The sequence below is a fragment of the Piliocolobus tephrosceles genome, chromosome 4, assembly GCF_002776525.5.
Source record: "Piliocolobus tephrosceles isolate RC106 chromosome 4, ASM277652v3, whole genome shotgun sequence".
Lineage (NCBI taxonomy): Eukaryota > Metazoa > Chordata > Mammalia > Primates > Cercopithecidae > Piliocolobus > Piliocolobus tephrosceles.
In genome coordinates, this window is record NC_045437.1 from 98,881,395 (window position 1) to 98,905,202 (window position 23,808).

The following is a 23,808-nucleotide window of genomic DNA, read 5'->3' on the forward strand; positions in this document are numbered from 1 at the left end:
CCAGAATGAATCGACATCTGGGAAAAACATGGACTATTAAAGCCTGAATGACAAGGATCATCATATCTAGCGGTAAATTCTGGGAGGATATGAAATGTGCAATTTTGATTACATATGTAAACTTGTTGGTGTATAAACCTGAAATTATCCATCTTTCCTGTATAACGTAGCCAACTATGTTGGCAATGCTCTTTTTCCACTAGATAAGACTGCTCTTGATGTTATCTCAGGATAACTTCATTGATTTCAGCTATGAAAACAATAGCATATCAATTATTAAAGTATATTCTTAAGTACTTTTAACATTTACCACATATATGATTAAATATCAGTATAATCTCATGTGGGCTGGACTTGTTGTCTTATAGCCTTGGTGTAAAGGTGTGTTGTGCTCACTCTTATTTTCCCATCCATCTTAATTTACCTTAGACTCAAGTACTGGGGTGAGGAGGAGGGAAAGAAGAAACACTATCTATTTGTATGAATGCCCATGGAAAGTTTTCTTTTATGTTCATATTGATCTCACCATTGATCTAGACTCATTGGCAGGCACAAAGTTATAAGCAACTACTATAAGCAAAAATTAATGTCTTCAAGATGAACTATAAATCTCCCAACCCCACCCACAAACTTCCACTCAAGACACACACCTCAGTCTCACCAAGTATCCCTTTGGTGTGTACACCTCCTTGCCCTGGTTCTGTGGTGAACCCCAGAAATCCCACTGCTATTATGTCACTTGACACTTACGGCCTCAGCATGGTGAAATTAATCTTTTATAGCCCTCAAGATGAAGAATTTAAGAGGTAGTTTTTATGTTCTCTTTACCTGGCCTATTTTCACATATACTACGCTACTATCATTCCCCAGTGCTTTTTCTCCAGATTCAGGGTGTGGGGCATATGGACAGATCTAGTGACTAAGCAGGCATGCAACAGAGAAAAGACCTCAGTCTCCCATTTTTTCACGTACACAAACATTTTATGAACAGATCTTTCCCCACCTCATCTCTTTAATTGTGGAGAAGAGAACCAATAGAGTACCTTTTTCTCTTTCTTAAAAGAGAGAGAAAGGGATGGGTGTCTAATTCCTTGAACACTGTCCACTCCATAAAGGTGATCTGCCTTACCTTCCAGTCCTACTGCTAATTGCTCATGGTAAAAACAAACCAAACCAAACCAAAACAAAACAAAGAAGTAATTTTGGCTTGCTTTACAACTGAGACATCAACCCATTCCAAAAATTGAGTCTTCTTTAAAACAGCCTTTGAAGAATTTAGTAACTGCTTTCATCAGGCATTTCTGCTGCATTCTTCAGGCACTTTGGTAATCTAAGTAACTCACATTATTACAAGACACTCACATAAAGTAGAAATATTCTATAAATAATAAAATGTGAGTTTAAATATTCACACTGCACACTGTATGTATATACTCTTTTGGCAAAGGAGGTACTTTTCCACAATGTTTAAAAGTCGTGTAGCCTTCTAAATTCCTATTGTAATTTGGTTTTGAAAGTAGATGGGTTTATCAACATGGCTTCAATGCAGTAGTTGTGTATCCAGGGAAAAGTAACGATGCTACTGAAACAGCAGTTAGAATTTATTGCATATTGAATATTCTCACAAATTCTATTACACACAAAATCTATCAGAGAATTGCAGGAAAAGGAAAACAATTAGTAACTAGAAATGTAATTTTGACAGAATATGAGCCATGTCTCTATTGAAAAGCAGTAACATCAAGCGTGTGTCAGTATTACAGACCTGTTTCAAATCAAGAAAGAGACTGAGGAATAGACAGCTATTCGCCATTCACTATGATTTACACTAACGAATTAAGTGCCTAGGAGCTATGGTTTTACAGAAGCTCAGAATGAGGCACAATAACAAATTTATAGTCACTCTTCTAACCTATAAATCAGTGCTTGATTACTAAAAGGTCTGTAGAAGTTTGGAATATGCAAAAAGCACATAGGAAATTTTACAGCGAAAAAAATCCATGCATATTTTCAAGGCATAAACAATATTCAGGTCACTCAAATTTGATTGGGAACATGTTCACGCATAACAAGGCTACAGTAATACATCCTGAAATATTTTATATTCAGTAAGTTATTTTCTTATTTCCTCTGAAATTAAATTCTATGTGTTTCCCTGAATCACAGCTTTTAACAGCAAACCTAAAAACCACTGTTGCTATGTTTATTGCTTACGATATTACAAGAAAAATGGTTATGCTGAGAACATACACATTTGGAAGTATTTTTGTTAGCACTAAATAGAATTTAATAATTAACTAAATAAATAAATCCTTCAAATAAGACTCATAAATCTTCCAAGTATGCGTATGGAGTGCTCAGAGTAACCTTTAGTCTGTATTCCTTTACTACCTCCATGTGGAAGTACCAAACATTACCTCCTCCCAAATGCTAACCCTCAAAACTTCTCAGCAGGTCATACAGAAATGGCAAGCACCACACATGGATTATATATTATACTTTTCTTTTCTTTTTTTTTTTTGTTTGTTTTTGAGACGGAGTCTCGCTCTGTCACCCAGGCTGGAGTGCAGTGGCCGGATCTCAGCTCACTGCAAGCTCCGCCTCCTGGGTTTATGCCATTCTCCTGCCTCAGCCTCCCGAGTAGCTGGGACTACAGGCGTCCGCCACCTCGCCTGGCTAGATTTTTGTATGTTTTAGTAGAGATGGGGTTTCACCGTGTTAGCCAGGATGGTCTTGATCTCCTGACCTCGTGATCCGCCCGTCTCGGCCTCCCAAAGTGCTGGGATTACAGGCTTGAGCCACCGCGCCCAGCCATATTACACTTTTCTCAAAGTCTGAAGTCATGGACGTTCCATGATTTTTACATAATTCTTAGAAATACCTTGAAAATAATATAAACCCTACGTTCAGTCTCCCAGAGGAAAATTTTATTACAATATTTGCAATCATGTTTCTAATACTGTTCTCTTGAAAAATAAACCTTATTGGAGTATAAGTTACTTCCTATTTGATTTCCCCCTTAGCTCTATCAGTTTTTGATTTATAGTTCCTGAAGTTCCGTTATTATTGATTTTAGAATCTTTATATCTTCCCAAGAAATTGTTCCTTTTGTCATTATGAAATGTGATACTTTATCACATATCTTAAAAATCTACTTTCTCTGATAGTAATACAACCATTCCAGCTTACCCAAATGTGTGGTTTACATGGTATTTGTCTTACTACTGTTACTTTCCATCTGTGTCTTTATATTTGAAGACCATGTCTTGTGAACAACATATATTTGTGTCTCGTATTATAATCAGGCTAACAATCTGCCTTCTAATGTATATACTGATATGATTGGGTTTATGTCTATCATCTTACTATACTTTATCCATTTGTATCCTCCTTCTGTGTCTTCTTTCATTTATCTTCTGGGATAATAGAACACTATTATTACATTTACTTTCTTACCAAAACGTATTTAAAATCTTCCTACATCATTTCACTCTTCTTGCTTCTCACTTCTCGTTTCACACTTGCACCTCAAAATGTAGAAACCTTAAGAAAGTATAATTCCAATTATCTGCACTTGTCTTTTTCACTATTTTCATCATTGCTTATATTTCTATGTATGTTACAAATCCCAATTTAAAATGTTATTATTTTGGCTTTAAGTAAACACTTGGCTTTTAAACACATTATGAGAAAGGAAAAACCCAGAATATTTTGTACTTTCACATATGTTTAGTAATATTTATTATTGCCTATAGATCTGAATTTCTATATGTTAACAGTATCATTTCTTTTTGGTCTGAAGAATAGCCTTCCACTTTTCATATAATGCATTCTCTTAGCTTTAATTTATCTAAAAATACCTTCATTCTAGTCTCTTTTTTGAAGAGGAAGACGAATTTTTTTGGGTGAGTGTAGGGTGTAAAATTGCCATTGATTTGCTGGGGTTTTTCTTTTTCAATTTTTATTTTAAGTCCCAGGGTAAATGTGCAGGATGTGCACGTTTGTTACATAGGTAAATGTGTGCCATGGTGGTTTGCTGCACAGGTCAACCCATCACCTGGGTATTAAGTCTGGCATTCATGAGCTATTCTTCCTGATGCTCTCCTTCCCTGCAAACTCGCCCAACAGGCCCCAGTGTGTGTTTTTCCCCACCATGTGTCCATGTGTTCTTATCATTCAGCTCCCATTCATAAGTGAGAACATGATTTACCATTGGTCTTTTTCAGCACTTAATGAGTTTTTTGATGTTCAAGTTGCTATTATTTCTGATAAGAAGCTAGTCATCATCTGTATAATTATTTATCTCTATGTAACATGTCAGTTCTTCTTTCTGTTTTCAAGATTTTTCTTTTACCCCCAATCATCAGCAGTTTGACTATATTTAGGTGATATGGTTTGACTATGTCCCCACCCAAATCTCACCTTGAATTGTAGTTCCCATAATCCCCATGTGTTGTGGGAGAGACCCTGTGGGAAATAATTGAACCATGGGGAATTACTTCCATGCTGTTCTCATGACAGTGAGTGAGTTCTCACAAGATATGATGGTTTTATAAAGGGCTTATCCCCTTTTGCTTGGCACTTCTCCTTCCTGCCATAATGTGAAGAATGTGTTTGCTTCCCCTCCCACCATGATTGTAAGTCTCCTGAGGCCTCCCCAGCCATGCAGAACTGTGAGTCAATTAAACCTTATTTCTTTATAAACTACCCAGTCTTGGGTATTTCTTCATAACAGTGTGAGAATGGATTAATACAATAAATTGGTACCACAGAGTGTGAGGTTCTGCTATAAAGATAGCTGAAAATCTGGAAGCAACTTTGGAACTAAGTTACAGACAGAGGATGGAGGGCTCAGAAGAAGACAGGAAAATGTGGGAAAGTTTGGAACTTCCTAGAGACTTATTGAATGGATTTGACCAAAATGCTAATAGTGATATGAACAACAAGGTCTAGGCTGAGGTGGTCTCAGATGGAAATGAGGAAGTTGTTGGGAATTGGAATAAAGGTCACTCTTGCTATACAAAGAGACTAGTGACATCTAGATATGAGACATGAAGTCAAAGGACATCATTTTGAAACTTTAAGGTTTAATTACTGCCCTATTGGATTTTGGACTTGCATGGGATAACTCCCTTGTTTTGGCCAATTTCTCCCATTTGGATCAAGTGTATTTACCCAATGCCTGTACCCCTATTGTATCTAGGAAGTAACTAACTTGCTTTTGATTTTACAGACTCACAGGTGGAAGGGACTTGCCTTGTCACAGATGAAACTTTAGACTTGAACTTTCAAGCTAATGCTAGAATGAGTTAAGACTTTGATGTACTATTAGAAGGGCATGATTGTGCTTTGTGTTGTGAGGGCTTGAGATTTGGGAGATGTCAAAGGTGGAATAATTTGATTTTGCTGTGTCCTCATCCAAATCTCATCTTGAATTGTAGTTCCCATAATCCTCACATGTCGTGGGAGGGACCTGGTGGGAGGTAATTGAATCATGGGAAAAGTTAGCTCCATGCTGTTCTCATGATAGTGAGTGAGTTATCATGAGATTTGGTGGTTTTATTAGAGACTCTTTCCCTTTCACTCAGCACTTTTCCTTTCTGCCATAATGTGAAAAAGGATGTGTTTGTTTTCCCTTCCACCATGATTGTAATGAGGCCTCTTCAGTCATGCAAAACTCACTTTTTTCTTTACAAATTACCCAGTCTTGGGTATTCTTTCATAGCAGTGTGAGAAGGGACTTACACACTAGTTATAATTTTCTTTGTATTTATCTTGCTAAGGAATCAATAAGATTCCTACATCTGTAAACTGATATTTTTGCCAAATAATAAAAATATCCATTTATATACTTTCTCTTATTCTCTTTCTGAGATTTCAGTTGCACCTATATTGTGCCATTCAATATTTTCTTTTTTGTTGTAATGGAGAAAGAGTCATTCTGTATTTTCAACAGTCTTAAAGTATATGTTCATTTTTATTTCATCTCTTTCCTCTCTTTTATCACATTCCAATCTATTTGTGTCTTTATATTTAAAGCATCTCTTGGGGCACAGTGTATATTTTGTTCTTGTTTTAGATACAGCTTGACAGTCACTTCTTTTCAACGTATTTACTGATTTCATTGAGTTTATGTCTAACACCTTGTCACAGATTTTTCATTTATGTATTTTATCTATGTCTTCTTTCCTTTATCTTTTGCAGTAACGGATGTCTTCAAATTCGCTGATTTTTTTTCTATCTTTGATCTCCTGTTAAATAAAACTAGTGATTGTTTTATTTTCAGTTATTGCATTTTTAGCTTTTGATTTTCTTTTTTTTCTGCAACTTTTATTTGAGAATCGGGGTTTCATGTGCAGATTTGTTGCAAAAGCATATTGTATGATGCTAAAGTTTGGGGTATGACTGAACCCATCACTCAGGTAGTGAGCATACCACCCAATAAGTAGTTTTTCAGTCCTTGTCCTTCCCCTGCCCCTGCCAGTACTCTCAAGTGTCTACCGTTAGTATTTTTATGTCCATGTGTACTCAACATTTAAACTCCTGCTTATAAGTGAGGACATGTGATATTGGGTTTTCTGTTTCTGCAGTAAGTTCACTTAGAATAATGTCCCCCAACTGTATCTAATGTTGCTACAAAGGACATGATTTTACTCTTTTTATGGCTGCATAGTGTTCTATGGTGTACATGTACCCCATTTTCTTTATACAGTCTACCACTGATGGAAACCTATGTTGATTCCATGATTTTACTACTGTAAATATTATAGTATTGCAATAAACATACAGGTTCACATGTTCTTTTGGTAGAATAATTTATTTTCTTTTGAGTATATACTCAGTAATGGGATTGCTGGGTCAAATAGTAGCTCAACTCTTAGTTCTTTGAAAAATCTCCAAACTTCTGTCCACAGTGGTTGGACTAATTTACTCTCCTGTCAACATTGTATAAGTGTTCCCTTTTATCCACAGACTTATCAACAGTTGTTATTTTTTGAATTTTTAACAAAAGCCATTCTAACTGGTGTGTGGTGGTATCTTATTATGGTTTTGATTTTCATTTCTCTGATGATTAGTGATGATGAGTATTTTTTCATGTCTGTTGGCCATTTGTATGTCTTCTTTTGAGAAGTGTCTGTACATGCTTTTTGCCCACTTTTTAATGGGGATATATATTTTTGACTTGTTAATTTAAGTTTCTTATAGGTACAGGTTATGATCTTGTCATCATTTGTTAGCTGGCTGTTTTGTAGACTTGATTTTATACTGGAACTGTAGTGTCTATGGGCTATTTGCTAAAGTGTGTATTTGTAGTAGCAGGTATTGTTCTTTTGTTTTCATGTTTAACACCTCCTTAAGGACCTCTTGTAAGGCTGATCTAATGGTAATAAATTCCTTTATGTGTTTGCTTGTCTGAAAAGGATTTTGTTTTGTCTTCACTTAAAATTCTTGGTTTGCCAAGATATAAAATTCTTGGTTTAAATTTATGTTATTTAATGATACTGAAAATAGGCTCCCAAGCTTTTATGGCTTGTAAAGTTTCTGCTGAGAAGTCTTCTGTTACTCCTAAAGGAGGTTCCTTTATAGGTAAGCTGACCCTTCTGTCTGGCTGTCTTTAAATTTGTTTTTCCACATTGACCTTGTTGAGTCTGATGACGACATGCCTTGGGGATGGTCACCTTGTACAGTATCTCACAAGGGCTCTCTATATTTCTTGAATTTACATGTCAAACTCTCCAATGATATTGGGGAAGCTTTCTTGGATTCATATATATCCTCAAATATGTTTTCGAAGTTTCTTACTCTCTCTTTCTCTCTCAGGAATGCCAATGAGTTGTAGGTTTGGTCTCTACATAATTCCATATTTTAGCAGAGATTTCGTTCATTTATTTTTTAATTCTTTTTTCTTTCTTTTCATATGACTCTGTTGATTCAAAGAAACTATGTTCAAGCTCTGAGATTATTTCCCAAGCTTGGTCTATTTTACTGTTAATGCTTCCAACAGTATTATGACTTTCTTGTTGTAAATTTTTCAATTCCAGAAGTTCAGTTTGTTTCTTTCTTAAAATGGCTATTTCATCTTACAACTCTTGAATCATTTTGCTGGATTTCTTGGATACCTAAGGCTGGGTTGCAACTTTCTCCTGTATCTCGATGAGCTTCCTTGCCATCCAGATTTAGAATCTTATGTATGTAACTTCAGTCATTTCAATCTGGTTAAGAACCATTTCTTGTAAGCTTATGTGCTTGTTTGGAGGTAGGGATACACTCTGGTTTTTTGAATGCCAGACTCCTTGCACTGGTTCTTTCTCATCTGAGAGGGCTAGTGTTCCTTTAAATTTTTGGATTTTCTGTTATTAGCATTTTTTTTGTTTTTAATTTTTGTATGTACACAGTAAGTGTATACGTTTATGGGGTACATGAGTTTTTTGTGGCTGTGGTTATTATTATTTTTAACTATTAAGTTTGGGGGTACATGTGCAGGTTTTTACATAGGTAAACTTGTGCCATGGGGGTTTGTTGTACAGATTATTTAATCACCCAGGTATTAAGCCTAGTATTTGTTAATTATTTATACTGATTCTCTCCTTCCTTTTACCATCCACCCTCCAATAAACCCAGTGTATGTTTTTCCCCTCTATGTGTCCATGTGTTCTCATCATTTAGCTCCCACTTATAAGTGAGAACATGCTGTATTCGGTTTTCTGTTCCTGCATTAGTTTCCTGAGGATAATGACCTCCAGTTTCATCCATGTTCCCTCAGAATGTATTATATTGTTCTTTTTTATAGCTGCATAGCATTTCATCATGTATATGTGCCACATTTTCTTTATCCAGTCTAATTTTAGGTTTTTCAATTTGTTTGCATGTAGTTGCTCATAGTAGCCAGTCGTAATGACTCTTTTTTCATTTCTGACTGTATTTATCTTGTTCTTCTCTCTTTTATTCTTGATTAGTCTGACTAAAAGTTTGTCAATTTTGTTTAACTTTTCAAGAAAACAATTTTTTGTTTTGATCTTATGTATTGTTTGCTTCATTTCAAGTAATTTATTTCTGCTCTGATCTTTATTATTTATTTTCTTCCACTAAGTTTGGGTTTGGTTTCCTATTATTTCCCTAGTTCCGAAAGATGCCTGTTAGATATTTATTTGAAGTTTTTCCACTTTTTGATGTAGGCACTTATAGCTATAAACTTCAGTACTGCTTTTGTTACATCCCATAGGTCTTAGTACATTGTTTTTCCATTATCATTTGTTTCAAGAATTTCTTCAATTTTCTTCTTAATTTCTTAAGTGACCTACTGGTCATTTAGGAGCATATTGTTTATGCTCCATATATTTGTACAGTTTCCAAAATTCATCTTGTATTTATGTCTAGTTTTATTCCATTGTGTTCAGAGAAGATGCTTGGTAGTACTGTAATTGTTTTGATTGTTTTAAGACTTGTTTAGTGCCCTAACATATGACCTATCCTTGAGAGTGATTCATGTGCTAATGAAAAGAATGTGTAACCTGTAGGCATTAGATGAAATGTTTCATAAGTATCTATTAGATCCATTTGGCCTATAGTGCATATAAATCTCAGCATTTATGTGTTGATTTTCTGTTTGGAAGATTTTTTTATTGTCAAAAGTGGGGTGTTGAAGTATCCAACTATTATTGTATTGGAGCCTATCTCTCTCTTTAGCTTTAACAATATTTGCTTTATATATCTGGGTGCTCCAGTGTTGGGTCCTTGTGGCTTAAGCTGTCTTTCAAATTTATTTTGAGCCCCAGAGCAACTTAGCCCACAGTGACATGGCTTACAGGAACTCAAGTTCCAACCACTGGGATTGGCATTTTTTTTTTTCTGGCTAGAGCTGGCTTAAATGCTCCTTCCATCGGTGGGTGTCAGCTGAGTTTGGTCTGGTTTTTCTTTCTGCAATAAAAGGACAGCACTGAGTTCAATGGCTCACAATTGCTGGGCTCTCCCTCCCCTAATGCCCAGAGATGCTCTCTGCACCATGCTGCCACTGCTGGGGAGGTGGGTAGGAGAGGGATGGCATCAGTGATTCAAGACTGTGTGTCGCTCTATCTCTTTGTGCCTCTTTCAGTGATACAGACTCAAAACAAGGTACTGGGAATGCTCACCTGATTTTTGGTACTCATTAAGGTAATTTTTCTGTGGAAATAATTGTTAAATTGGTGCTCTTGTTGGGGGTACAATTGGTGGAGCCTTTATTCTGTCATCTTGTTCCTGGATTTGCTGTCATTTGTATGGAGCTTTGTGATTTTATGCTCTTTATTTCCCTTGAAAGCTTAACTGATTTAAGTTGGGTATAATCTGTTGGCTTCATTTTTGGATGCTTTCAGAATTCCATGTCTCTGTACAAGATATGTATCAGTGGCTAGATTCTTGCCCTGGATTTCACCATCAGTGTGTATTGAAAGAATATTTTTGATGTTGTCATTTGGGCTGTTATCAGTAGGTATGCTTAAGAGCAATGACCAGCAGATAGGTTTTTACTCAGCCATGGGGCTTTTTTGTATTCCAGGGCATTCCAGCAGTGCTTCCTTCTTTAGGAGCTGTTTAAGCTGGAGAACTTTTCCTGTTCTCCTACTCCTGCAGGGTTACCAGCTTCCTTTCTTTGCAACATCAATATCTGCAACACCTCTCTATCGACTCTCAGTGTTTTACTTTGATTTTCCATTTAGACTTTTTGTTATAATTTGCATGGCTGCCCTGAGGTTTCATCTATTCACTCTATGGCCATTTTTTTCTTACTCATTGAACATATCTAGTTGCGTTAAAGATTTTTTAGGTAATTTCAAAATCCGGCCATCTCAGAATCTGTTTTTAACTGTTTTTCTGCTCACATATTTATCCCACTTTCCAGTTTCTTAGAATACCTGTCAACTTTTATTATATAATGAACATCATGAATTATGCATGCTAAAGACTCTGAATACCTTTATCCTTCCTCTGGATATATGTTATTTTGTCATAATAGGCAGCATAATTGCTGGTGGAGTTTTTATAGGTTTGTGTAGTGTTGGTTTATGCTCTATTAGGGCAGATCTGCAGCAAGCTCAAGATATCTTTCAGTATTTCGTGGGAGTCAAGTTCCAAATTCTGATTATACTATAGCTGTTTACACAGTTTAGGTTTGTGCTTTCTAAAGACAAATCTAGTTTAGACATTATTCTAGGAAGTAATCTTAATGCCTAAATCATGGCTTTTCTTGTGTCTCAACTGTATATCTAACTGAATAGATCATCTCTCCACTCAGACTGTGCCAAAATTACAATGTCCCACAGTACTGCACAACCTCAGGAAATTCTTGTCCATTCTCAACTCTGTAGCCACTGCTCTCAGACAATCTTTGTGCAGTCTGGCCCTCTATTTGTGCTGCTCAGTGTACAAGTGTGAACTTGCTCAGGGCTTCCCGGTGGTCTATATGCATACACCAACACATATCTCTTTGATCTCTGGTGCCCTGCCCCCAGAGATCCCTACTGATGCAAATTTCCCAAAACTCTATTCCTTCAGCTCACCAGGACCATCTGTCCTCAAGCAGACAGCAGGCGTTCCTATTGTCAACACACCAAAATAGTTGTTCAATATATATATTTTTTGTTCTGTGGTTGTCTATTGTAGTGGGACTAATCTGGTACCAATTCCTTTATAGCTGGCTGGCAAACTTCTCATGTGTAGAGATCTCCATATCCCTGAATCTACCATACCTCCAATGAACTTTAGAATTTTAAATATTGTTTGTAACTTACTCATAAAAAATAGTTGCACCATATTCATAAAGAAAGCTTGTTGTTGTGAATCTCATTCCACAATTCTTGATATTCATTTAAAAGCATCAACAATTTGGGAGGAAAAAAAAACTGTATGAGAGCCCTCAGTATCACAGTTAATTAAATTGGCTATCAGAGAAGCTACCTGTTTTCAGCCCATGTATTATTTATGTAAGAAAGTTAACAGCAGTTAAGTGAAAAAGTAAAGAAATATAATAATTTGCTTTTTTAAATTTGAGATTTTGGGTTGTTTCTTAAAGAAAGTAGAAGACATATATAGATATATAGATATATAGATATGTGATGGTGGACATATAAATTTCAAGGGAAAAAAAAAGACAGCCAACAATTTCCTGGGGCTTCTGACTCACGAGAGAAAGAAGATCTCCTGCATGGGATCTAATATGTCCTATATATAGTGTTATTTTATTTGCTTTTTGTTTTTGTATTTGTTTTTCACATAATGTTCTCTGTTTGTGAATTGGTGTTGAAGAAGAGATAGTAAAGAGAGCTATTCTGTAGTATTCTATGATATTTAGGGAAAAAATCATAGGTTTTCCTTCCTGTTGGCTGAAACCAAGGTATGTCAAATTGATTACCTGGTTACAAGAGAAAACTGAAGTGATGAATAAGAATTATGACATAGGAAAATTTTGTTATAAAGTATTTTTATCATTTTATTATCAATTTTGGGGTTTTAAGTAAATGATAAATGAAAATATGTGGAAATATATTAGTTTGTTTTCATGCTGCTGATAAAGACATACCTGAGACTGGGAAGAAAAAGAGGTTTAATTGAACTTACATTTCCATATGGCTGGGGAGGCCTCAGAATCATGGCAGCAGATGACAAGCACTTATTACATGGTGGTGGCAAGAGAAGAATGCAGAAGGAACAAAAGCGGAAACCCATGGTAAACCCATCAGATCTCATTAGACTTACTCACTATCACTATCATGAGGGCCCCATCTCTGCAACAGACTTTTGCCTGGGCCTCCAGGCGTTTCCATATGTCTTCTGAAATCTAGGCAGAAGTTCCCAAACCTCTGTGGTGACTTCTCTGCACCCATAGGCTCAACACTATGTGGAAGCTGCCAAGGCTTGGAGCTTCCACCCTTTGAAGCCCTAGCCCAAGCTCTATGTTGGCCCCTTTCAGCCATGGTTGGAGCAGCTGGGATACAGGGCACCAAGTCCCTAGGCTGCACACAGGATGGGGACCCTGGGCCTGGCCCATGAAACCCCTTGTCCTTCTGGGTCTCTGGGCTTGTGAAGGGAGGGGCTGCCATGAAGGTCTCTGACATAGGCTGGAGACAATTTCCCCCTGGTCTTGGGGTTAACATTAGGTTCCTTGCTATATATGCAAATTTCTACAGCCAGCTTGAATTTCTCCTCTAAAAATTGGTTTTCCTTTTCTACTGCATCATCAGGCTGCACATTTTCTGAACATTTATGCTCTGTTCCCATTTTAAAATGGAATGCGTTTAACAGTACTCAAGTCACCTCTTGAATGTTTGTTGAATTTCTTCTGCCAGATACCCTACATCGCCTCTCTCGAGTTCAAAGTTCCACAAAGCTCTAGGACAGGGGCAAAATGCTGCCAGTCTCTTTGCTAAAACATAACAACAGTCACCTTTGCTCCAGTTCCCAGCAAATTCCTCATCTCCATCTGAGACCACCTCAGCCTGGACTTTATTGTTCATATTACTATCAGCATTTTTGTCAAAGCCATTCAACAAATCTCTAGGAGGTTCCAAACTTTCCCACATTTTCCTGTCTTCTTCTGAGCCATCCAAACTGTTCCAACCTCTTCCTGTTACCCAGTTCCAAAGTCACCTCCAGATTTTCAGATATCTTTTCAGCAACGCCCTATTCTACTGGTACCAATTTACTGTATTAGTTTGTTTTCATGCTGCTAATAAAGACATACCCAAGGCTAGGAATAAAAAGAGGTTTAATTGGACTTACAGTTCCACATGGCTGGGGAGGCCTCAGAATCATGGCAGGAGGAGAAAGGCACTTCTTCCATGGTGGTGGCAAGAGAAAAATTAGGAGGAAGCAAAAACCCTTAGTAAACCCATCAGATCTCATGAGACTTATTCACTGTCATGAGAATAGCACAGGAAAGAATGGACCCCATAATTCAATTACCTCTCCCTAGGTCCCTCCCGCCACACATGGGAATTCTGGGAGACACAAGTCAGGTTGAGACTTGAATGGGGACACAGCCTAACCATATCAGAAAAGTCATATGTAAATCACCAGTAATTGCAAAGGATGAGTAGACTATGTCCTCTTCATCTTTGTAACTTCCAGAGCTCCCTGGTGTCTGGAAGATAACTCAGTATAATATATGGAAAAATGCATTGAATTAGAAACTAATTAAAAGCAAATTGAGCTCTACATAATATGTACATAAAGTTATTGTTGTTTCAACTTTCAACTAGAAAGTTGACAGAAATGTCTGACTCCAGCATTATTAACTTCAATCTCAACTTCTCTTTGAAAAAAGCAGTATCCCCATCTTCTAGTAATCTATGTAACTTTCTTATCTCCTTTATAACTTTTTTTAATACCTAATTGGTATTTCTTACATATCATTTCATTTTTGTATCTTTGATACTAACCATAATGTTTAGATTAGAACAAATTTTTGATAAACTGTTGTTGAACATAAATGCATAGTTTCCTCATCCTATCCCTGCTACAGTTCTGAGAAGATACTGTCTTTTTTTCATGATATGCTTAGGAATACAGACCTTGAACAAATTAGGAAATTTATAACTGGTTATAACTTATGTAAGCATTTAATTTTGAAACCATTTTAGAAGTAAGATTATAAGTATTGGTTGTGACAATTTTGAATGTCAAAGCTCACCTTCTTCACTCTCATATAAGCAGTAAGACTTCTTGTTGGATTCCAGACAGATAAATGATGTTTACGGTCAAAGGGAAGAATCCAAAACCACACAAAGTGTTGAAGATTTTTAAGACAATTCAAAAGAAACTCCAATTCAGCACTGGAGCTTCTTTTGTAGTTTGTAATGATAATTATCATTGTCATTATATATTGAAAAAATGTGTATCTCATGCTGAAGATTTAAAAGGCTCTGCTTTTAATAATACCCCAAAAAGATGTTCTAACTATGAACATTCTTTAAGACATTTACTGACAAAAATTTTTTATCATATACAAATACATATGAATAATTTGTGTGTACCTCAAAATGCAAATACTTTCAAAAGAAATTTAATAAAGTGTATATCATTGTTGGAAGACTCTAGTGAACTATAAATCATAACATACTTCATTCAACAAAACTATAAAAATAAACTGAATATAAACTGGATAATTCAAAAATGTATTTATGAAACTAATATTGTTTGTTCGCTAAGATTTTTCATTTCTGCTTTGGTGTGTTTGTGTGCACATACATGTGCATATACATTTACCCTAAACAGTTTTGTCAGGTCCGTGATCTACTTCCTCAATGCGTCCACTAATAAAAATACCAGAGTATATCACAATAAATAAATAAATAAAAATAGATATAGCATTGAACAGAAAACTAAGGTGATTTGGCTCATTAACATGGATTAGTATTCTCATGATTTTCTTTTCAGAACACTTGTATCTTTGTAAACTCTGTGTCTTACCTCCTTGAAGGGGTAAGAAAGAGGAAAGAAGAAAACTATTTTTGATATATTTCTAGAAAAAATGTGCTTGACACTAAAAAGGAAAAGTTAAATAATGAATAAGTTACAATGTAAATACACAGAATCTAGTAACAATGAATTTACAATGTCTTACTTCTTAAAAGTTCAGACCAACTGCAGCTCAAATGATCAGACACTTTAATTTAAAATTTAGAAGTTTGTAGCCAAGGGCCTTGAATCAAAAGATAAGGTGACACAAATTCATAAAGAAGGGTAAGAAAAAAAGTATGAAATAACCAGGAAGTCCTGGTGCAAAGGGATGAAAATTAGAACTATAGATACTACAGATAGGCTCTATAGAGTAGATACTCAACAGATATTTATTGGATGAATAAAGGAGTGAATGTATCAGTTTCAAAAATCTGTTTCCTATGTAATAAATCACAGCAAAACTTTACAGGTAAAAACAATGATATTATATTTTTTATGATTTTGTGGATTTATTGAGATCATTGCCCATTGTCTGAGGCCAACTCAGTTTTCCTATACATTCATTCTTACTTTCTCTCTCTCTCCCCCAGCCACCATCTCTCTCTTTCTCAATCTCTGTATACTCTTTCCCTCCTCCACATGGTTTCTCCTTACTCTCCTCCACCCCACCCTGCCCCAGGCCCTTCCATGTGATCTCTCTCTGCAGCAGGGTAGCTGAACTTCCTCAGAGCACTGAAGTTGAAATCATGAAATTATGGTTTATATGGAGATTAATAAACTATATATAAAAATACATTGTATTTTCTAAAAGAAAGACATTATACCAATGTACTTCATTATGGTATGATAAGACCTATGAATGTTACCTTTTTCTTATATTCTGGTCCATTAAAATTAATTGAAATACCTGTATTTTAAAATATCATATATAACAATGCATTCCATTTTAGCTATTTTAAATGTGCAATTCAGTGGCTTTAATATCATTCACAATGTTGTGTAACCATTGACAATCTATTTCCAAAACTTTTCATCACCCCAGACAGAAACTCTGCCCATTAAGCAATGACTTTACATTGCTCCTATCCCCAGACCCTGGCCACCTCTAATATATCTACTTTCTCTCTATATAAGTTTGCCTATTTGGGATATTTCATATGAATGAAATCACACAATCTTTGCCATTTTGTGTCTGGCTTATTACTTAATGCTTTTAAGGTTAATCCATGTTGCAGCATGTGTAATTTATTCCTTTTGATGGCTGAATAACATTTCATCACATGTACATACCACATAGTGTTTATGCATTCACTTGGTTTGTTTCCACCTATTATAAATAATGCTGCAATTAACTTTGACATACATATACCTGTTTGAGTCCTTGCTTTTATTTCTTTTGAATATATACCTAGAAGTAGATTTGCTGGGTCATATGGTAATTCCATGTTTAACTTTTTGAGGTAGAGTGCATATTTTATATCAAGCACATCAGTAGGTACTGGAATCCCAAAGTATTTCCATTTAAACACGTTTAAGTATGTATCATGTGTTTTGTTTTTTTACTTAAGTATTTTTCTTCTTGTGTTATTTTACTTAAACATTTCTCTTCTTGTGTTATTTATCTGTACACAAACACTCCACGATAGATGTTTTCAACTCTGCTTTGTTTTCTATTTATTATTTTTTATTTGTTATGTATTGTATCATAGTGTTGGCAATATGTAAGTCTTAATTCATAATTTGATTATTTCTACACACCTCTTAAACTGACTGAAGTGCTTAAGGTATCTTTTGCCTTTATTTTCATCCATTTCTAAATCTAAGCTGTCTTTTATCCCCTGCAACCTGTTGCACATAGTCATATAGTTCCTCAAGTAGGATCAATTAGAGTTTTGATGCTCAAACTATGGCACCTGCACTGAGGTAACCCATGGCGAACATAAAATGATGGTGATATTTTACCATCCTTTGCAGAAAAAAGAAGACACTATTGTGAATGTCAATTTTTAAATATATTATTTTTTAATTTCTTCATATTGTTCTTAAATCATTGGAAGCCACTACCACTTTCTTATTAATTATCATAAGCAAATGGCAAACAAATAGATAAATATTTACAGAAAGAAGCAGAAAATTCAGAAGACAGATTTTATTTCTATTCTATATGTATTTATTCTTATTGATATGGTGTGCTGAGAGCTTATGTTCATGATTTTTATAGAGGCATAAGATGTCGAGTAATTTGCCTATAACTGAGCAAGTTCATGAGAATATGCTTTAAAAAAATTTCAGGGCTCCCTCAGTTTCAGATCTCTACACTAAGCATACTTCACAACCCTGAACCTGGGGCATTACAATCCTTATGTCTTTCAACTGTTTGGCAATTCCTAAGATGAGGAGAAATGCCATTCTAGAATAATTGGAGAGCAGGTAAAAGACAAAACAGCAGAGCAAAACTATATAGCAAATCAGAGTCACTCTGAGCTCACCAACACTGAGACATTCAGGCAAATAATTAAGGAACAACATTTTTTTTTTTTGCCCTGTTATGTCTCAAAAGACATCTTAATAAAAGGGAAATGATTAATGAGCAGCCAAGCAAGCCCTCTGCTAAGATTAATAAATGGGATACCCCTATCACCAGCCCTATCTAAGGAGGCACTGATCATAACTTGTCACCTTAATAACATTTTAATGCCAACTCCAGATTCATTGCACTTTTATGGAAATTTAAATCATGCCCAAGTGTGGAATGCTTCCAATAATGAGCATAAAAATGCAAAGAGATTTTGATTAACATCGGCTCCTTAAAAACCAGCAACATTTAACTGGGAACTACACAAACTATTTTGGGGGTCTTTTAATGACCTTAGTTCAACAAAACTATATTTTTAGTATGTGTGAGCATTTGGATTTGTGTCTGTACTACTTTTTACTGAGATTTAAGACAGGAAACTTTTCCTCATTATGTAGAGTTCCTATCATGAAGCAGTTTGCACAGACAGGTAATTTCTCTTCACAACTTCAGTTTTAGAGCTACACCAAATAGAATACAGCTCTGATTTTTCTCTGAAATTGTGGTGGAAACACAAAGGTGCTTAACTCAGGATTATAGAAGTCAAGAAAAAAAAATTGTGATAGTCCTACTTCAGAAATCACATCAGAAGAAGTACGTAAGGTAACTTCAGAATCTGGCCTCCAAATTACATGACTATCATTTGTCATGTAATACACACCAACTTGGTATTCCTGAACAAGTTATATCACACTAACAATCTAACATAGTGGAAGTTGTGCATAGCACATACATAGCGGCAATGTCAGTGATAATATCAATCAGGCTTGATGGCATTTCTGAAGCAGACAGAACCTTGGAAGGATGTCATCATCTACTTCACAGAGGACAAGCCAGGTACGAATATAGGTGGTACTTTGGCAGTGATATCTTTTCTTCTTTTTTTCAGTGTGTGTACATTGGTGCCTTTCCAGTGCCTTTTAAAACTCTACTACCTTGGATTAATATTTAGCTAATTTTCAAACAAAAATGATGGATTAATTTGTAAACCTAAAAGTATTTCCAAATTCTAAGCCATTATCAGGCGTATGACCCTTATGCAATATGAAACAATTTGACGGCATAAGTAGATAAGTGGCTAGTCATGACTTTATATGATAGAACGAGTATCAGGTGAAGGACTTCTCACAAACTTCATCTCTTCCACCATTCTCAGAAACACTAATGAGCAAGGATATTTCCCTGGATTTTCACGGGACTTGGAACAAGGGTGCCTCACTTAGCCCACAGCTCTCAATTCCTCGCGGGCGGGGGCACATGCGGGAATGAGGTGGGAACTGGAGTGCACAAATGCTGGAACCAGCTGGTTGCTTCTGTGCCAGCAGGGGCGAGCTCCATTCACTCTGAAACGCTTCACTTCACCCCTCATGGGAGGGGGCACACAGGTGAACAGATGCAGGGCAAGCGCTTTTGGGTGCCCGCAGGAGTCAATTTCGTGCCAGCCTCCCAGCAGTATCTGAGGGGATGCCCGTGACTCCTGAAGTCACAAATGGAGCATAACATTGCCCTTTTAGCTCTGCCATCTGCAGACAGCTTAAGTGTTAACAGATCAGTGGACTCTCTGCCTTTTCGTGTGGGGTGGCTGCCTTCCGCCAGCAAGGGCAAAGGGTCAATGTGAGAGCCCTTTGCATTCCCACTCGTGGCACCCGAGTTCTTGGCTGCATCCAGGAGAAATGAGGTCACACGAAAGAATTGAAAGAGGTAGATATGGGAGATTTCATTACTATGGAGGTGGTTCTTAGTGGAAAGGGGAGTTGTAGAGGGGATGGAGCGGAAAGGTACTTTTCCCCCGAAGTCCAGCTATCTCCAGCTGGATTCTTCTCCAAAGTTATGTCATCAAGCTGTCCCTCTGAAGTCAAGCCGCTTCTCTCTGATGTCCATCTGTAGTCTCCCACATCCAGCTGATTGCTTCCCCTCTCTGCAGGCTGAGTTCTGGGATTTTGACAGGCACAGGATGCAGCGTGGGGTGAGCCATGGGTAGTTTTGGAAAACGCAACATTCGAGTAGGAAAACAGGAATGTAAGTTCTCACTTTGGGCCCCGGTTTCAGGCTTAAGAGTGAGGTTTTATCAGGAACCCACCCTTTTTTTCCTAGAATTTCTCTGCCTCCTGTCCCTATCACTAAATAATGACCCCCACCTGTATTCCAGCCGACCAGATCTCTTTCTTCTCCTTTATCATCTATCATTATTTCCTGTGCATTTGCATGTATTCATTTACTGATTTATTCTTAAAATATCAACAATACACTTGTGCAAGGCAGAGGGCTAAATGCTGGGTTATCACATGGTGAAACTCCGTCTCTACTAAAAATACAAAAATTAGCCGAGAGTGGTGGCGTGCGCCTGTAATCACAGCTACCCAGGAGGCTGAGGCAGAAGAATTGCTGGAACCTGGGAGGTAGAGGCTGCAGTGAGCCGAGACTGCACCACTGCACTCCAGCCTGGGTGACAGAGCAAGACTCTATCTCAAAAAAAAAAAAAAAAAAAAAAAAAATTCAAACCAGAAATAACCAGTCTTCACTTAATGTACAATCTAGTTGAAAGGTTTGCACATATTTTGTTCATGGATTTTCCTATTTTTGGAATACACCCTCCTTGCTCTCCTGCTTGAGTTACCACTACTTACCATTTGTCATCCAGTGCAAGCAGGGACTCCTTTTGAAACCTTCTCTAATTTCTCCTTTAAGAAATATTAAAGATTTTAATCTTTAATACTCATTATTTATTGAACATGACCTTGTAACAACTTATATCATATCAGTAGAAAATATTTGTCTACATGTCTTTCTCTTCCCCATCAGACTGTGAACTTCATATGAACATGAACTATGGCTAATTATAGTTTCTGGTGTACAGTTATGATTTAATAGATTGACCTGATGAATGAATCAGTAAGAATCGAGAAACTTCTCTCATTTACCATCTTTCTAAAAAACGTTTTGCATATTTTCTTTTCTTTTTTTTTTTTTTGAGACAGAGTCTTGCTCTGTCATTAGACTGGAGTGCAATGGCACAATCTTGGCTCACTGCAACCTCCGCCTCCCGGGTTCAAGTGGTTCTCCTGCCTCAGCCTCCCAAGTAGCTGGGACTACAGGCTCATGCCACCACGCCTTGCTAAGTTTTTGTATTTTTAGTCAAGACGGGGTTTCACCATGTTGGCCAGGATGGTCTCGATCTCTTGACCTCGTGATCCACCCACCTCAGCCTCCCAAAGTGCTGGGATTACAGGCATAAGCCATCGTGCCCGGCCAAGTTTCGCATTTTTTTTCTGTACCTATGTATGACTTTCCTACCTATAGATATGTATTTAACCTATTTTGATATAGGCAAAGAAATTCTAAGCTGTGGGGGAACATCACAAAACAGAAAATAAGATAGATTTTATTATAGAAATACAAAGAAAAAAAGTATAACAAAATATCAATAATTTAAAAGATCAGCAATGAGTGAAAAGACATTTTCATTTAAAAGATAACTATTCAACATCACTGTTAATTAAATTAATTGAAAACTCAACTAAAACAATAATGATATATAATCTATCTTCTAAGTAGACTTTTTTCTTTTAATGCTAGTGTAACAATAAATGCTTGGAGAATGTAGCTGAATGGACACTTGTATACACTACTAGTAGAAGCACACTCTTTTTAGAAAGCAAGATTGAGAAAATATGATTCATTGTATGTCTGAAGAGCCTGTACCATTGCCACCTTAACTGTATCATTTAAAATTATCCTTAGGAAGAAAGACAGAGGAAAATTGTATAGGTGAATAATATTTTACAATCTTCTAAATTGTTTAAACTATTTTCAAGGGCGCTATTACTAATGATTATAAAATAGAAATTTCTGACACCCGGAAATTTAAACTATCTACTTTGCCCTAAAACCATAAACGTTGCCATTAAAACAATCTTCCAGCAGCTTGTGAGGAAATACAAATGTTTTGGAGACTCACTGTTTCTCTTCTTTTGTGACATCATTAAAATGTGAATATATTAAATTACATCTGTTACCAATCACCTACTTTCTGGTTGTAGAGAAACTAATTGGTCTTTGACAAAGGACCATTGTTATGGGTTGAATTGTACTCTCCCAAAATCCGTGATGAAATCCTAACCTCTGGTACTTGTGGTTGTGACCTTTCTGAAAGTAAATTCTTTGCGAATATAATCAAGTTAAGATGAGGTCGTTACGATGAACTCTAATCCAATATGAATGTTGTCTTTATAAGAGAAAAAATTGAATGCAGACACACATAGAGAAGTAAGCACCATGTGAAGACACAGACACACAAGAAGAGAGAAATTGTAGTGGTGTGTCTCTAAGCCAAAGAACACCCGTGGTTACCAGAAGCCAGATGAAGCAAAGGATCATCCCCTTGAGGTTTCTGATGGAGTAAAGCCCTGACCACACCTTGATTTTTCACTTTTACTCCCAGAACTGTGAGAGAATATATTTATGTGTTTCAAGACACTCAGTTTAAGAAATTTTATTTCACCAGCTCTGGGAAACTGGTATAATTATGGTCAATTTTCTGTTTAAATATTTTGTGTAGGTTTAGTATTTTTACAATCCAACTACTACAAGATTCAAATCAGAAATTTTAAATTACTGAATTTTATTTCCATCGGCCTGTACTGAGACAAAACAGGAAGCAGACAATAGAACAATGAAAAAAGAGCAACGTGAGTAGAACATCTGTTGAACAAGTGATCTCATCCAGCTGATGATTGGGAAAACTGTGATTAGGATATGGACAGGGAGACACAAAGAAATACTGAAATATTCCCTTTATACAATAGGGTAAGTTTATTTTCTGCAGAATATCATTATGTTTGAATTTATAGTATAGTTTTAATTTATATTAAGACTCGTTTCTCTAATAAGTAGAGAAAAAGGTCTTAGGATTTATCAAGTAAACACACATACTGCTGGCATTTAATAAAAGCTCACTGTCTCAGTGGAAAAAGATATTATCAAGACTTGTTACTGGCAGTTAAATCCAATGAGGGTTTGTTAGATCACCTCTCAACCCTAGCCACAATTGAATCCTCTGGAGAGAATACAGGTATTCTACTGTAAACAGAGAATGTTTTAGTAGGACAGCTGGATGTGGGATGTGGTCATGATGTGGACAGAGAGATGAGACAATCCACAGAAAAGGAAAAAAAATTTTGCCAACAATGCATCTAACAAGGGGTTAATATCCAGAAGATATCAACAACATGAACAATTCAACAGAAAAAAAAAGAAAAAAAAAAACCTGTTTTTAAAATGGGCAAAAAATCTGAATAGCTGTTTCTCAAAAGAAGGCATACAAATGTCCAATAGCATTTGTTATTTTCTAGTTTGGGGGGTTATTGCCATCTTAGTGGGTATACAATGGTATCATATTGTGGTTTAAGATTAATGTTTTTCCTCAAATTTGGAAAGTTCTCTGCATGTGGCTTGTAAAATATTTTATTCTTTTATTTTCTTTTCCTTCTGGAGATTTTATTGTGTACATGTTGATGCACTTTATAGTGTCCCACATTTCTATTTTTGTTCATTCTTTTTTCTCTCTGTTTTTCAGATTACATAAACTCTATCAATTTATCTTCAAATTTGCTTATTTATTTTTCTGCCAGCTCAAATATGTGTTAAGCTTCTTTAGTAATTTTTAGATTTTAGTTTTTCTACCTTCAACTCTAGACATTCTTTTTTACTGACTTACTTTTAATTGAGGTGTAATAGTTGTATACATTCTGTGGGTATATGTGATATTCTGATACCTGTATGTAATGTACAGTGATCAGATC